This window comes from Salmo salar, chromosome ssa21 (genome assembly GCF_905237065.1).
Source record: "Salmo salar chromosome ssa21, Ssal_v3.1, whole genome shotgun sequence".
NCBI classification, from domain to species: Eukaryota; Metazoa; Chordata; class Actinopteri; order Salmoniformes; family Salmonidae; genus Salmo; species Salmo salar.
Genome location: NC_059462.1, coordinates 9,471,437 through 9,486,812, shown reverse-complemented (window position 1 = coordinate 9,486,812; position 15,376 = coordinate 9,471,437). Strand labels below are relative to the sequence as shown.

The following is a 15,376-nucleotide window of genomic DNA, read 5'->3' as shown; positions in this document are numbered from 1 at the left end:
CCAGTCCTTTTTCCATACAACTTCATCTAAAATTGTTGAATGAGTATACTGTAAACAATAGATATTTTATTCCTTCTCTTTTAGCCAGGTAAATACTGATCGTCTTTTCTTATTATCTGCTAAGCCATTACAATTATAACTGGCTACACTTATTCTCCATTTACCATAATGAGATACAAGTTTCAATTATATTTATCATAATATATGTTTGTTAATAAAAATAAAAAAGTACCATGATGATTGAGTGTCCACACAGCTGTATCATGATGTTCGCACTGCTACTGAGTAAACCTCCAATTGTTCTCCACTATTCCACCCACTAAAACCTTCCCCCATCCCAAGTTGGGTTGTCATCCTAGTGACTGGCAGACCACCCCTGTCCTTGGGCCTTTGAGAGATTGAGACCCATCCTTTAAAAAGAGCACACAGTGCCACCTACAGAACAGAAGCAGATTAACACCCAAAAGCATTTCTACTGCCCTCACCACGATTCTACTGTATACTGTTATACATTTTTTTTTTTTTATAAATATATATTATTATTATATATATTTTTTTTAAATACAGTACAATCGTGGTGAGGGCGTTGGAAATGCTATATATATATTGCACATCTTAATTCATTTGTTGGGGCGACAGGTAGCCTAGTGGTTAGAGTGTTGGACTAGTAACTGAAAGGTTACAAGATTGAATCTTCAAGCTGCAAGATAAAAATATGTCGTTCTGCCCCTGAACAAGGCAGTTAACCCACTGTTCCTAGGCTGTCATTGAAAATAAGAATTTGTTCTTAACTGACTTGCCTAGTTAAATAAAGGTAATAATAATAAAACATTTCCACAATTAACTAATAATATGCGTAATAATGTAGGCACTTCATATGAAGGATTGTTATCTATAATTAGGACTGGCATTACAAAAATAACATTGTTTGGCAAGCAATTAATATTTTGTGAAGCAGTTATTGGAATTCATCCTATACTTTCCCTAACATCATTACTCCTTAGCAACAGATGTGGGATACATACACACACTCTCCCCACTGTTTCCCCACTGTTCCCCCACAAACAACCACAAGCTCAGATGTTCAACAGTTGTTCCATCCCCGAGGCCAACTCAAGAGAATACTTGATGCGCGAATGCATATACAGATGTAGATGTTTGAGAAGGCATGCAAAATTGAGCAAGAATGGGGAGATTTGCTTAACCAATGTCAAGTCCTAGCTGAAGGAACGCAGATACACCCCTTTCCCCTGAAACACACACACGCTGGTCCCCCGTTGTGACCATTTTCCCAAGCATCTCTGGGCAATCAAACCTTTTGATTATTTTGTTCTGACCGGGCCACAATAATTTGCTCCCTCTCTGATTGTCCGAGTTTGACCCTCTCCCCATGGGTTACTGCAGCTAGTGTTGCCAGCACTGCCACTACCTGGGTTGGGGTCTCCACTGGAATTCCCACCACCTAAGTAAAAGGTTGTCAAGGTTCTCATTAGCAGCTTTGAGAAAATCCTTGAATATTATGCTCACCCACCTGGGGGCTTTGTCTTTGATGAACCAACCTTGCCAGGCAAACTCAAACTCTTGAGGGGACAGTGCTGCTTTAGTGGGTCTCTGACCGAGTTTATCTTTCTGTCTTGGTTGCCTATAGGATACTTGCAGTGGGCCTATAAAGCAGTGAAGGACTTCTCCTTAGTGTGTGGGTCACTCAGGTTCGGTGTTTAGGGTATTGGGTTGGGGACCGTTCCATCGTGATAGGACAATAAATAAATAGACTATATTTGTAATTTATTTTAAAATGTATATCCCATATCTGCACAAAATTGAAACTCTCTCTTTCACAACTCCTGCTTGCAGACACACGGGTTCCGAAATGTGCAACCATTTTCCTTTTTCACTCACTTAACTCACCACACTTTTCCAATCACAGAAACGCACACCTCATCTTCCATCACAACCATACTTCCCCCACATACCGTGCCTTCTATGTCCTCTGTTTGCTGTGTTTTTATCCCTACCATGCCAACCCAACTTTGGACTTTTTACTACTTTTGTGTTCCAGTTTCTTATATTTGAAGATGTATTATTTCAATAATTGTCCTTTCTTCTAATGATGCATTTATCACAGCTTTGTCTCACTACATCTCAGCCCCGTTATTCAAACACATATAGTATGATCCTCAGAACATCAAAGCAATGTCTCATTCATTATATCGCCGTCTCATTACATTTCAGCTCCATCTCACTTCATACATTGCAATTCATATAAAATGGCATGCTCTTAAACCAAACTATTGTTTATCTTTAACATAACTAAAACCTTGCTTTTGACTCTTCTTCTCACACACAGTCAACCACTCACCCCATGCTGTTTTTCCAATCCAATTTCAGGGACGTTGTTGTTCCCTCTAAATAACGCTACAAACATGGTGCACAGATTCCTCAGATCCATATTGTATCTGGGAGTGAGTTAGCATTTTGTGTGTATGAGTGGGCATTTGGAAAAAATGGGTCGTCGTCCTCTTACCCTAACTATGTTATTATTTTCCTCATACAGGACTTACATTTCTTACAGTTAAAAAATATCAGAACTGCTCACTGCTTTTAACAAGCATGCATGACACACTATAGAAATGTTGCTAAGATACCACCTAATCACAGTTATCATTACAACAATTGCTTTGTTTTCATTGAGTACATGAAACTAGGCTATATGACATGTCATCTTTCCAGGCAGATGGACAGTTCAGACAGGCAGACAGGCAGGCACGCAGGTAGACGGAAGGCAAAGGGATTGGGGGACTGCCAGACAGACAATGTACACATGTAAAAGCACAAACACATTCACACAGACATATAGCTGGCCTACTGTCACACATATAGGATAGGAGGCAGGTAGTAACATACCTGGCTTGCATGGTCCTAGTACAGCACCCTGTTCAATTATTATTAAAATGTTTTACTCCATTACTGTTATATGTGCCTCTAATTGTGACAGCATCAAAACATGACAGCTACAAATCATCTTAGAGACAGGAAAACAATCAGGTACTTGTTTCTTCATGAGTTGGGGTCACGCAGGTCGTCCTCGTGGTGACCTCTTATTGCCTTATTTTGACCAAGATCCAAAAACACAGCCTGGTCACACGGTGCTTTAACTGTGCTTTCATTGTTGGCCTTTTGGTGAACTCTGTCTGCCCTGGCTTTCACATAATGCATCTATTGTGAAGTCATAAGATCACTTACACACATGGGCAGTAGCTCATGAGGGAATTCCACCTTAAAAAATGCATGGATAACATTAAATCACAGAAGTTTAAGTTCTTCACCTTAAAGGGCACATTGTCGATGGTGGGTTCTGTGCCACCCACACAACAGACACTGATTCCCCTCATTAAATTGGAAAAGTCTAATGGTTATGTAAGCACTTACAGTTTTCTCGATTACTTGAACACTGTGAAGGACACTTTTTGGGAAATATTGGATCCTTATTCAGAGATTAAGAATAGTCTCACTTCTATTAAAAGTTTCACTACCATCTTATTCCATTTACTCTTTTCCACAGAAAAAGTTGGCCTATTGATGGTAATAGTTAGTATTTGTTTTAGCCATTATCTAATGAGTGGTGAGATTACCTTCTAATTTGATGATTAAAGATATTATTTTGACAGACTTAGCTGTTTTTGTAAAATGTATCTTAAGGTCTGTAAAGTTGTTTGCAGTTTAGTTGTTCGGATCTGCCTCGATTAGACCAAACCACAAACTTTCTGTAGGCCAACACCTCATTTACTTTTGTGGGGGAGCAATCCTTTGTGTGCCTGTTAAACTGGGTTTATTCCTGTTCATAGTTGTAAAATGTCAGATAATTATTTTTTTTTTAAATAGCATTACCGCTACAGCTATCTCTGCCCTCAAACCAGAGGAGTTAGGACCCAATTAACAAGGAACTCTAACAAAAAGCGGACCTTTTTTCGGGTTATAATAACATAATTATATATCTACTACCTTGTGAATTATTATGTTAATTGTCTTCAATAACTTACTTTCTTTTTTATGCCGCTTAACAACTGAAGAACAAGTTCACTTTTAACTCAAATGTACACTACTGGTCAAAAGTTTTAGAACACCTGCTCATTCAAGGGTTTTTCTTCATTTTTAGTATTTTCTACATTGTGGAATAATAGTGAAGACATCAAAACTATGAATTAACACATATGGAATCACGTAGTAACCAAAAAAGTGTTAAACAAATTAAAATATATTTTATATTTGAGATTCTTCAAATAGACACCTTTTGCATTAATGACAGCTTTGCACAGTCTTGGCATTCTCTCAACCAGCTTCACCTGGTATTCTTTTCCAACAGTCTTGAAGGAGTTCCCACATATGCTGAGCACTGTTGGCTGCTTTTCCTTCACTCTGCGGTCCGACTCATCCCAAACCATCTCAACTTCGTTGAAGTTTGGGGATTGCGGAGGCCAGGTCATCTGATGCAACACTCCATCACTCTCCTTATTGGTCAAATAGTCCTTACACAGCCTGGAGGTGTTTTTTGGGTCATTGTCCTGTTGAAAAACAAATGATAGTCCCACCAAGTGCAAACCAGATGGGATGGCGTATCGCTGCAGAATGCTGTGATAGCCATGCTGGTTAAGTGTGCCTTGATTTCTAAATAAATCACAGACAGTGTCACCAGCAAAGCACCCCCACACCATAACACCTCCTCCAGTGGGAAATACACATGCGGCGATCATCCGTTCACCCACACAAAGACACCAGACCAAAGGACAAATTTCCGCCAGTCTATTGTCCATTGCTTGTGTTTCTTGGCCCAAGCAAGTCTCTTCTTATTATTGATGTCCTTTAATAGTGGTTTCTTTGCAGCAATTCAACCACGAAGGCCTGATTCACACAGTCTCCTCTGAACAGTTGATATTGAGATGTGTCCGTTACTTGAACTCTGTGAAGCATTTATTTGGGGTGCGATTTCTGAGGCTGGTAACTCTAAAGAACGTATCCTCTACAGCAGAAATAACTGTGGGTCTTCTATTCCTCTGGTGGTCCTCATGACAGCCAGTTTCATCATAACGCATTATGGTTTTTAGGACTGCACTTGAAGAAACGTTCAAAGTTCTTGAAATGTCCCATATTGACTGACCATGTCTTAAGGTAAGGATGGACAGTCATTTCTCTTTGCTTATTTGAGCTGTTCTTGCTATAATATGGACTTGGTCTTTTACCAAATAGGGCTATCATCTGTATACCCCACCCTACCTTGTCACAACACAACTGATTGGCTCAAACACATTAAGAACTTTTTCTGAATTTCCACGTCAATTAAACTGCCTGTTACTCAGGCCCAGAAGCCAGGATAAGCACATCATTGGTAGAATTGGATAGAAAACATTTTGAAGTTTGTAGAAATGTTAAAATAATGTATGAGACTATAACACAATTGATATGGCAGGCGAAAATCCAAAGAAAAACCATCCGGGAATTTGTTTTCTGATTAGCTCCCAGGCTCTTATAATGGAAAGCTATGGATTCTATGTAATTTCAGCTCACAGATTACAATTCCTATGGCTTCCACTAGATGTCAACAGTATTTGTTCATTGTTTTAGGCTTGTTTCTTAAAAAACGAGCAAGAATTTTGAGTTTTTGAGAGTCCCGGTACAATATCAGTCTGTTGGCACGCGATGAAGAGGATGTGCTTAATAATTGTACTTTTCTATTGAACATACTTCTTTCCGTATGAAATATTATAGTTTATTTACATTTTAGGATACCTGAGGATTACATAGAAACGTAGTTTGACTTGTTTGAACAAAGTTTAGCGGTAGCTTTTTGGACTCCTTTGTCTGCATGTTGAATGAGTGGATTACTGAAATCGATGGTGCCAACTAAACTGACTTTTTTGGATATAAAGAAGGATTTTATCTAAAAAAAAAAACATTCATGTTGTAGCTGGGACCCTTGTGATTGCAAACAGAGGAAGATTTTCATAAGTTAAGCGATTTATTTAGTCGCTATTTGTGATTTTATGAAGCCTGTGCTGGTTGAAAAATGTGTTGATGTGGGGCGCTGTCCTCAAACAATCGCATGGTATGCTTTTGCTGTAAAGCCTGTTATAAATTGGGCAATGCAGTTAGATTAACAAGAATTTAAGTTTGCAAACGATATAAGATACGTGTATGTTCATAAATGTTTAATATTACAATTATTCATTTGAATTGCGTGCCCTCCAATTTCACCGGATGTTGTCGACAGGTGTCCCGCTAGCGGGACGCCTAGCCTTATTAAGAAGGATAGAAATTCCACAAATCAACTTTTAAGAAGGCACACCTGTTAATTGAAATGCATTCCAGGTGACTACCTCATGAAGCTGGTTGAGAGAATGCCAAGATTGTGCAAAGCTGTAATCAAGGCAAAGGGTGGCTATTTGAAGAATCTCAAATATAAAATATCGTTTGATTGTTTAACACTTTTTTGGTTACTACATGATTCCATATGTGTTATTTATTAGTTTTGATGTCTTCACTATTATTCCACAATGTAGAAAATAGTACAAATAAAGAAAAACCCTTGAATGAGTGGTGTTCTAAAACTCAAACGCAACAGATTTTCTCCACTGTTCATAGCTTATGAGTTTCACTTCCATCTGACTGATGAAATATGGCCCAATGCTAATTAGCACAACCTCATATTGCATTTGCTTTAATTGATTTTCTGGTTCTGTCATAATATTTATTGTTTAATGTCAATGGGAGTGTAACAGTGCTTTACAACATCCCAAATGTTATTCAGAATTTATTTCCAGATCAGTTTTTAAATTTGTATTATGCATTAGTGACTGAAATGTAATTCTTTAATGCTGTATTTTTTTATATAAATACAATTATGGACGGAACTTTAATTTCCCTGGAATTTCTACTCACTCCATTTAAAATACTTGAATCATTAGTACTCTACAATCATAACAATGAATCCAAATTAAATCATTTAAAAAGGAGCATAAACATCTCTCTCACACACACCATATGATGTTCATGTTCAGAGGAGCAAGTGCCATGAAGATAGTGAATGTGAATGTAAAATAGTGAATGTGTTGGTTGGATGTGCTTTATAAAATATTACATTTTCCATGCTTTGAAATCACCAACATTGCTCAAACCGACAAGCTCTACTGTGGAGTATCATACACCATCTGAGAAATGTTATGCATTTGGGAAGAATTACTCAATAAACACTATTGTGTGAAGAAATACAATTTACAATATAATTATGTTACCCCCTTATGTTGAAGTTGTCCATTCAAAGCCATTTAAAATCATGTGTCACTTGGCCCTATAGGTTAAATGGGTATTATACGCTCTACCTAAATTACTAAGGCTACTTTTTAATTCTCCACATCCACCTGATGATATGCTTGTCACTGATAGGTCATACAATTAATGTCAGTTTACATTGTAGGCCTACACATCATTCCACTTTCCTCTACTACTTACAATGACAGAATAATTTGTGATAATAATAATAACTTTTGGTTTGGTTTTACTCAGTGGCAAGCTTCTGATTGATGTGTGTAATATCTTGAGCTCAACAGGAGTGAGTTAACTTACAGACATAAATAATTTGAGCCTAATCTCACACCTCGCTTAGCACATGTAGATGGGATTGGACCCTTGGAGCATGCATGCTTGTCACTGGTCTAATAGTTGGTAGGACAGAATGCAGCAACAGCAGCCTTATTTTCCCTTCTAACGCACTGAGAAGGCGAACGATATAAAATAAATGCAGTGCCGGCTTTTTGCAAATGGTTAACACTTCATATTACGTTTTGGAGAAGTGTTCACACCTGGCTTTGTTGTTCATTGAAAAATGTCTTGTCCACGTTGATTCAACATAATTTCATTGAAATTACTTGGAAACAACGTTGATTCAACCAGTGTGTTCCCAGCGGGTGGCTTCATATAACATAGATTTATTGTGGTGATAGACAGTTTGATATTGAGGTGGAATATCAACATGATGGGGTGGCAGGTAGCCTAGTGGTTAGAGCGTTGGACTTGTAAATGAAAGGATGCAAGATCAAATCCCCGAGCTGACAAGGTAAAAATCTACTGTTCTGCACCTGAACAAGGCAGTTAACCCACTGTTCCTAGGCTGTCATTGAAAATAAGAATTTGTTCTTAACTGACTTGCCTAGTTAAATAAAGGTAAAAAGATTTTAAAAAAAAGATATGTTGGTCATGGTTGAATAGGTTATGACGGTGTTTGGGTTGGGTTACCTTGTCTGACGTCTGTATAGGTTGCCATGGGATTGTTCCATTTGATTTCAATAACTCATTGACCGCACCCCTTTTAAATTTGAATTAAACTACATATTTGCTCATGGTAGAAGTGGTCATAAAGTTATCGTTTGGACCTGAATGTCAAAACATTTATAAGATAGAGGTGTTCAAAGTTGATCCATTCTACATACCACACCATGCTGTGAGACATCCATGTCTTCATCACTGGAAAAGATAAACGATTGAGTTTGATATAATTTATAAGCTTACAAACAGGGTTGTCAAACTACTGAATTATTTCTTGATTATTAGGATGGCAGGTAGCCTAGAGGTTTAAGAGCATTGCACCGGTAACCAATATGTTGCTGGTTCGATTCCCTGAGCTAACTAGTTAACAATCTGCCAATATGCCGTTGAGCAAGATACTTAACCCTAATTGCTCCTCTGGATGAGATCGTCTGCTAAAATGTAAATGTGAAGAAAAAAACTAGTCATACAAATTCGGTTATTTTTTACCTTTAATAACGTCAATTATCAAAAGACTTGCAAACTCTGATTTTTTTTCATTTCACATATGTTGTAGCTTACGTAGCTTACGTTATTTATAATGACTGATACCAGGAGAAAATCGGACCTCTGAAATCAAAATGGATGGCCCTCCCTATAATTTTACCCGACCCTCCCTGAACCCTTGAAAAAAACAAGCGACCGTTCTCTAGACCCAAAATAATAATTAAAACATAAAGTCGATAGCAGAGAACATGCCTACCATTTACCCTCACTCCTAGGACAGACCAGAGCCTTAGATAGGCCTATGCAGTTTTAGAAACTGTTCATTGTTTTGTAAGCATTACATGGCAAAGTAGTCAGAAGTTTGTGGATTCGCAGACGACCCCGGACAAGGGTAGACGTGAAAAGATCTCCATTATAATAAAAGCACTGCATGAATCTATCATCTTATTTCCGGTCTGAGAAACTAACATTTTTTATAAACGCATTTCATGCATTTTACATGACTGGAGACAAGCAGAATATATTTTTTAAATACCACAACAGAGCATGACAAAGAATGGGTGCATGCTGCAGCACCGTATATATTTTTATTTCTATACATAGTCTAAGTTTGGAACAGTGCGCTCAATTTTTTACAGTCAATACACAACGTATTGACTGTAAAAAATGTGGCGCAACAGAACCAACTGAAGTATCATAAATGAATTAGAGAAAAAGCCATTTGTTTTTTAACACAGCAGCTGCATATCATAATGTTATATCCTGCCTCTTTGGCCCTGTCCGGGGGTATCGTCGAACAGGGCAACAGTGTCTCCTGACCCCTCCTGTATTTATGCTACAGTAGTTTATGTGTCGAGGGGCTAGGGTCAGTCTGTTATATCTGGAGAATTTCTCTGGTCTTATCCGGTGTCCTGTGTGAATTTAAGTATGCTCTCTCTAATTCTCTCTCTTTCTCTCCTTCTCTCGTTCTCTCTTTCGTTCTTTCTTTCTCTCTCTCGGAGGACCATGCCTCAGGACTACCTGGCCTGATGACTCCTTGCTGTCCCCAGTCCACCTGGCCGTGCTGCTGCTCCAGTCTCAACTGTTCTGCCTATGGCTATGGAACCCTGACCTGTTCACCGGACATGCTACCTGTCCCAGACCTGCTGTTTTCAACTCTCTGGAGACAGCAGGAGCGGTAGAGATACTCTGAATGATTGGCTATGGAACCCTGACCTGTTCACCGGAAATTCTACCTGTCCCAGACCTGCTGTTTTCAACTCTCTGGAGACAGCAGGAGCGGTAGAGATACTCTGAATGATTGGCTATGAAATGTCAACTGACATTTACTCCTGAGGTGCTGACCTGTTGCACCCTCGACAACCACTGTGATTATTATTATTTGACCCTGCTGGTCATCTATTAACATTTGAGCATCTTGGGGAGGAGGACCTAGGACCATGCCTCAGGACTACCTGGCCTGATGACTCCTTGCTGTCCCCAGTCCACCTGGCCGTGCTGCTGCTCCAGTTTCAACTGTTCTGCCTATGGCTATGGAACCCTGACCTGTTCACCGGACATGCTACCTGTCCCAGACCTGCTGTTTTCAACTCTCTGGAGACAGCAGGAGCAGTAGAGATACTCTGAATGATTGGCTATGGAACACTGACCTGTTCATCGGACATGCTACCTGTCCCAGACCTGCTGTTTTCAACTCTCTAGAGACAGCAGGAGCGGTAGAGATACTCTGAATGATTGGCTATGAAAAGTCAACTGACATTTACTCCTGAGGTGCTGACCTGTTGCATCCTCGACAACCACTGTGATTATTATTATTTGACCCTGCTGGTCATCTATGAACATTTGAACATCTTGGTTCTGTTATAATCTCCACCCGGCACAGCCAGAAGAGGACTGGCCACCCCTCATAGCCTTGTTCCTCTCTAGGTTTCTTCCTAGGTTCTGGCCTTTCTAGGGAGTTTTTCCTAGCCACCGTGCTTCTACACCTGCATTGCTTGCTGTTTGGGGTTTTAGGCTGGGTTTCTGTACAGCACTTTGTGACATCAGCTGTAGGGCTTTATAAATACATTTGATTGATTGATTCCATGCTATTGTTGTTACAAAATAGATTTGTGTTGACTGTGATTAGGGCATAGGAATATACTGTAAAGGCATCTTCTAGGCTAAATTAACAAACTAGGCATGCATAGCTCACCGCATGATCCTTAAACCAAAGGCAATGTAGAATGACTGTATAGCCTAATAAGGCATTTTCGTTTCAATATTATTTAATTGTAAGTCATGTTTTTTTACAGATCATTTTATACAGCCTAAATAAGAAAAGTATAGACATGTTGTTGAAATGCTGTTGTTGATGTGTTGTTGAGATGCTGAGTGCTCCTGCCACCCTGTAGCGTGTCACAAATGCATCACAATTTATTTCTTAAATGCCAAGCTTAAAAAAAGAAATCTTAAGCTAACAAGCGGTAGGCCTATAGATTTATCAATGTTCTTTAACAAAAGTCACAATACCCTCACATACCCCTTCAGTTCGAGCCCTGATTTGAACTTAACACACCAAGCCCTTCACTGACACCAAGATATTTAAGAAGTGTATGGTGACTGAAGGAATTGGCTGACAAATCTATGGATAGTAGACTATACATTTCTGTCAAACAGGAAGACCTACCTCTTATTTATTGAATAGGAAGAAATACTGTACACTCCAACACAAAGCCCTCTTGTAGTTAGTAGCCTAAAGTCAAATTGAAATGAAGACTGTTTAAATGAATTAGGCCTTCTCGAATTAGCCTAACTTCAGCACCCTTGCGCTGTCCATCTCTGCGGCTGATGCTTTATAGTAATACAAGTTATGTAAATTGCTTGAATATGGCTTATTGTGAGGTCAATAACTCTGATAAATAGCTTCATTGTGGGAAACGAAACATATTGTTTTAAAAACAATTATAGCAGTAGCAAGCTAACCTTTGGTCCTCCTTTTCATCTTCACACTCTCCCTTTCAAACTGAGCAGGACATCAGTAGGCATAGTCCGCACACACAGATATTGAATTTTTGGGACATTTCATTTTTTTCCTGGAAGAAGCCTTTGACTCGCCTCTTGAAGTGCCATTGTACACAGTACAGTCATTGGTTAGGCAAGACAAAATAGTTTACATCAGCAAGAGCTGGGCAGCCCAAGGCTCCATGATTGTGATAGCCTATCCATTGCAGCGCAAAAACCTGGGAAAGAAGTACATTTCCTTGTAAATATAAATTTGCCCTGTTCTTCTCTGAGCATGCTGTTCTTGTAGCCTATAGTATAGGCTATGGATAATTTTATTGAGACCACACTAGACACTCTTCATATTGAACGCCCAGCAGAGAATCAGGGATGAGGGGCAGCATCGGGCACACCGAGATATACACTTGAGAGTACAAAACATTAGGAATACATTCCTAATATTGAGTTGCACCCCTTCTGCCCTCAGAACAGCCTAAATTAGTCGGGGCATGGAATACAAGGAGCCAAAAGCGTTCCACAGGGATACTGGCCCATGTTGACTCCAATGCTTCCCACAGTTGTGTCAATTGGCTGGAGGTCCTTTGTATCAAGAATGGTCCACCATCCAAACTGTTGAGCGTGAAAAACCCAGCAGCGTTGCAGTTTTTGACACATTCAAACCGGTGCGCCTGGCACCTACTACAATACCCCGTTCAAAGGCACTTAAATATTTTGTCTTGCCCATTCAAATCAATTTTTATTTGTCACATGCGCCGAATACAACAGGTGTATTAGACCTTACAGTGAAATGCATACTTACAAGCCCTTAACCAACAATGCAGTTTTAAGAAAATATTTACTAAAATAAAATAAAGTAAACATATAAAAATACTAAGTCAATGTGCAGGGGTACAGGTTAGTCTGGGTCATTTGTACATGTAGGTAGGGGTAAAGGGACTATGCATAGATAATAAATAGTGAGTAGCAGCAGTGTAAAAACACGGGGAGGTTAATTCAAATAGTCCAGGTGGCCATTTGATTACTTGTTCAGCAGTCTTATGGCTTGGAGGTAGAAGCTGTTAAGGAGCCTTTTGGACCTAGACTTGGCGTTCTGGTACCGCTTGCTGTGCAGTAGCAGAGGGAACAGTCTATGACTTAGGTGACTGGAGTCTTTTACAATTCTATGGGCCTTCCTCTAACACCACCTAGTATATAGGTCATGGATGTCAGGAAGAATGGCCCCAGTGATGTACAGGGCTGTACACACTACCTTTTGTAGCGCCTTACGGTCGGATGCTGAGCAGTTGCCATACCAGGCAGTGATGCAACCAGTCAGGATGCTGTCGATGGTGCAGCTGTAGAACTTTGAGGATCTCGGGACCCATGCCAAATCTTTTCAGTCTCCTGAGGGGGAAAATGTGTTGTCGTGCCCTCTTCACGACTGTCTTGGTGTGTTTGGACCATGATAGTTTGTTGGTGATGTGGACTCTAAGGAACTTGAAACTCTCGACCTGCTACACTACAGCCCGTCGATGTGAATGGGGGCCTGTTCAGCCCTCCTTTTCCTGTAGTCCACGATCAGCTCCTTTGTCTTACTCACGTTGAGGGAGAGGTTGTTGTCCTGGCACCACACTGACAGGTCTCTGACCTCCCTATAGGATGTCTCATTGTTGTCGGTGATCAGGCCTACCACTCTTGTATCGTCAGCAAACTTAATGGTGTTGGAGTCGTGCTTGGCCATGCAGTCGTGGGTGAACAGGGAGTAGAGGAGGGGACTAAGCATGCACCCCTGAGGGGCCCCCGTGTTGAGGATCAGCTTTGCAGATGTATTGTTGCTTACCCTAGAGGGAGGTGTTAAGTCCCAGGGTCCTTAGCTTAGTGGTTAGCTGTGGGCACTATGGTGTTGAAGCTGTAGTCAATGAACACCATTCTCACATAGGTGTTTATTTTGTCCAGGTGCGAAAGGGCAGTGTGGATTGCGATTGAGATTGCATCATCTGTGGATCTGTTGGGGCGGTATGCAAATTGGAGTGGGTCTAGGGTTTACAGTAATGATGGTGTTGATGTGAGCCATGACCAGCCTTTCAAAGCACTCCATGACGTGAGTGCTATGGGGCAGTAGTCATTTAGGCAGGTTACCTTCGCTTTCTTGGGCACATGGACTATGGTGGTCTGCTTGAAACATGTAGGTGTTACAGACTCAGTCAGGGAGAGGTTGAAAATGTCAGTGAAGACGCTTGTCATTTGGCTCTGAGTACATGTCCTGGTAATCCGTTTGGCCCCACGGCCTTGTGAATGTTGACCTGTTTAAAGGTCTTGCTCACATCGGCTACAGAGGGCGTGATCGCATAGTCGTCCAAAACAGCTGGTGTTCTCATGCATGCTTCAGTGTTGCTTGCCTCGAAGTGAGCATTAAAAGGCATTTAGCCTGTCTGGTAGGCTTGTATCACTGGGCAGCTTGTGGCTGGGTTTCCCTTTGTAGTCCATAATAGTTTACAAGCCCTGCCACATCCGACGAGCATCAGAGCCAGTGTAGTAGGATTCAATATTAGTCCTGTATTGACACTTTGCCTGTTTGATGGTTCGTCTGAGGGCAAAGCGGGATTTCTTATAAGCGTCCGGATTAGTGTTCAGACGCTTATAAGAAAGCAGCAGCTCTATCCTTTAGCACGGTGCGGATGTTGCCTGTAATCCATGGCTTCTAGTTGTACGTACGGCCACTGTAGGGATGACGTCATCGATGCACTTATTGATGAAGCTGGTGACTGAGGTGTTATACTCCTCAATGCCATTGGATGAATCCCAGGACATATTCCATTCTGTGCTAGAAAAACAGTCCTGTAGCATAGCATGTACCACGTCATCTGACCACTTCTATATTGAGCGAGTCACTGGTACTTCCTGCTTTAGTTTTTGCTTGTAAGCAGGAATCAGGAGGATAGAATTATGGTCAGATTTGCCAAATGGAGGGCAAGGGAGAGTTTTGTACACGTCTCTGTATGTGGAGTAAAGGTGTTCTAGCGTTTTTTTTCCTCTGGTTGCACATGTTACATGCAGGTAGAAATGAGATAAAAACAGATTTAAATTTGCCTGAATTAAAGTCCCCGGCCACTAGGAGAACCTGCTTCTGGATGAACATTTTCTTGTTTGCTTATGGCATTAAACAGCTCGTTGAGTGCGGTCTTTAGTGCAAGCGTTGGTTTGTGGTGGTAAGTAGACATATACAAAAAATATAGATGAAAACTATCTTGGTAGATAGTGTGGTCTACATCTTACCATGAGCAATACCTCGAGACTACCTTAATATTAGACATCACGCACCAGCTGTTATTGACAAATAGACACACACCCCGACCCCTCGTCTTACCGGATGTTGTTGTTATGTCCTGTCGATGCAGGGAAAACCCAGCCAACTGTATATTTTCCGTGTGGTCGTTCCGCCACAACTCGGTGAAACGCAAGGTAATACAGTTTTTAATGTCCCGTTGGTAAGATAGTCTCGAACAGAGCTCATCCAGTTTATTCTCCAGTGATTGCATGTTGGCCAATAGAACAGATAGTAGAGGCGGGTTACCCACTTGCCGACGAATAC

The 15,376-nt window shown here is 40.5% G+C and overlaps 1 protein-coding gene across 1 annotated transcript in view; it reads right to left on the bottom strand.

Annotated features, from left to right (window-relative positions):
- Positions 1 to 15,376, bottom strand: part of LOC106581696 (nck-associated protein 5) — a 151,281-nt gene that overhangs the window by 96,654 nt on the left and 39,251 nt on the right. The window lies entirely within an intron of this gene.